At 38.2% G+C, this 2,397-nt stretch overlaps 1 long non-coding RNA gene across 1 annotated transcript; it reads right to left on the reverse strand.

The window, feature by feature from the left end:
- Positions 1 to 323: 323 nt before the first annotated feature.
- LOC112842601 (uncharacterized) lies at positions 324 to 987 on the reverse strand. Its single transcript, XR_003214440.1, has 2 exons — positions 718 to 987; positions 324 to 627 (listed from the first exon to the last, which is right to left on the reverse strand). It is a non-coding gene; the product is annotated as an uncharacterized LOC112842601 (long non-coding RNA).
- Between the last annotated feature and the right edge of the window lie 1,410 nt (positions 988 to 2,397).

Below are 2,397 nucleotides of genomic sequence, written 5' to 3' on the forward strand. Positions count from 1 at the left end.
AATGTGTTTTTGGTCAGATTTATTAAATTTGTTTTGGGGTTTTTTGGGTTCTTTAGCCGTCAGAATTGTTGTCTGAAGACCAACAAGGATATATTAAATTTGTTTTTATGTTACTGCATTTGTTTTATTGATCTATAATTTAGTCTTATTTTAAACTACCCTGTAAAGCCTTGTTCCTTTTAAATGCGCTAAAGAAATAAAACTGATGTTGTTTCCTGTTTGGCTTTCTTTTGTTTTGTGATCATGTGTTTTGGTTCATGTTTTTATTGTTCTCTTAGTTTCTTTAGCTTTACTTCTATTCTATTATCTGATTTATTGAGTTGTGCACTCTTACTTAGATTTTATTATATTGCCAGGATCTTGCAAATGACTTGTTACTTTTCGAGTTCTAGGTAAATGTTTATGGACTTTGAACATCTGTTTGGTTTTTGAACTTCATCTGTTCTTTTTTCTGCATCTTCTCTGTGTCTCCTGGTCTTCCCGTGTCCTTATGTCCACATTTAGTTGTTTGTGTTTGAAGTTGTCTCCTGCTTTCTCTCTGGTGTCTTGCTTCGGTTGTCCTGATTGTCTGCTCCCGTGCTTTGCCTGCTTTGCTCTTTGAGTTTCGATCTTTAGGTTGTTTAGGACCTTTTCAGTGCAATCAAAAACATTGATGTTAAAAAGTATTTGCCCCCTTCCTGATTTCTTCATTTGTTTTTGCATATTTGTCAGACTTACTGTCATGGAGGGGAGTTTATGAAACAGACCCAAAATGCAGACATGGGAGAAATGAACTGGTGTGTAAACAAAAAGCGATACAAAAAACAGAAAAACAAGTCCATTCGAAACAAGGGTGAAACCAAACTGAAACCTAAACTGGGAAAAACTATGACTAACTTTAAAAACTAAGACATGGGACATGAACATGGAACTGAACAGGAACATGCAAACATAACGAGAAAAAGTCTAAACATGAACCTGAGCAGTAAAAACTCTGTGACCTGACGAGACTTGATATGAAGACAACAGAAGACCCGACAAAGAACAGAAGGAGACAGAGGACTTAAATACACAGAAGGGTAATGAGGGAAGTGGAAACACCTGGGGAGACACAGCTGACACAAACATGACACCACAAGGAAAGCAAAACTAAACACACAAAACAGGAAAATGGAGAGATGTAGACATGACGCATGAGCTTGACAACGTGGGCGCAACACAGACACGAAACATGACACATAACCAAGGAGACACAAATGAAACAAAAACCAGAATAAAACTCAACTGAATCCTAACTAATAATAACACAAGAACTTATTATTACCAACTTAACATAAGAAGATCAAAAATACAAAACCATCTCAAAACGCTGGGTCACAGACCCAGCCCCCGACACTTGCTTCAACAGCAAGAACGAGTCAGGCCAATGATCTGGCCACCTTGATGATCCTTTTGGGTTTGGGTGGTGGTAGGTAGGTTTGGATAACTTGTTCCCTTAATAAATGAAATCATCACTAAAACAGCATTTTGTTTTTGCCTTTTTTGGCCTTGATGATGTGAACCATGTAAATATGCAAAAAAACGAAGAAATCGGGAAGGAGACAAATCCTTTTTCCCAGCACTCTAAATATTCCCCTCCTCAAGTTTCAGAAATGATGTGAAAGAGTTAAAATGCTGAATCACTGTTAAATAACAGCTTTTCCTGGAAACAGACTCTCCTCAGACTTGAACTTTATCCCACATCACGACAGGAAAAATTGCAACAGCAACAACTGAGCCCGTGTTGTTATAAGTTTTCTGCAGCATTGGTGTCAGGATGCAGCTCTGGCTTCATTTCCACCTTACACTTTCTGAAATGTTACACAGGGTTTAGCACTCGAGTCACAGCCCTGTTTTTATATACTGCTGACTAACACACAGAAGTCATGGTGCAAAGCCTGTTAATTTGTCAAACTTTGCAGTAACACTGAACCCCAGTTACTGGATTTCTGATTTGTCCATGAATACATTACATCTGCAGCAGGTCACAGAGGTCTGTTTTAGTTCGATTTAAAGCCCCCAAATCCTGCTTCTACAAGCAAACTCAAGCAAAAGTTCATGAGTGATAAAACTAATGTTGAAATAGCAAAATGAAAAGGCTTTACCGAGTCTTTTTTTAGCGTTTCCCCTTTCAAATTATTCACTGTGATTTTCCATGCAGGCAGACTTTTCGGCCAGCTCCTAATTATACATCTATCTTTTTAAAATTCTCTCCCACCCACAGCACTCCGACACACTTCTTTCTTCCCACACGGTCCCGTTGTGTCCCACTACTCTGCTGTCTCTTTTGAAAGCGGCAATTTATTTCCATTTTTATCATTTCATCAGTTCCCTCAATGATAACATCAATGAATGCATTACCTTTTGAAAGAGAGATGA

Source organism: Oreochromis niloticus, linkage group LG17 (genome assembly GCF_001858045.2).
Source record: "Oreochromis niloticus isolate F11D_XX linkage group LG17, O_niloticus_UMD_NMBU, whole genome shotgun sequence".
NCBI lineage: Eukaryota > Metazoa > Chordata > Actinopteri > Cichliformes > Cichlidae > Oreochromis > Oreochromis niloticus.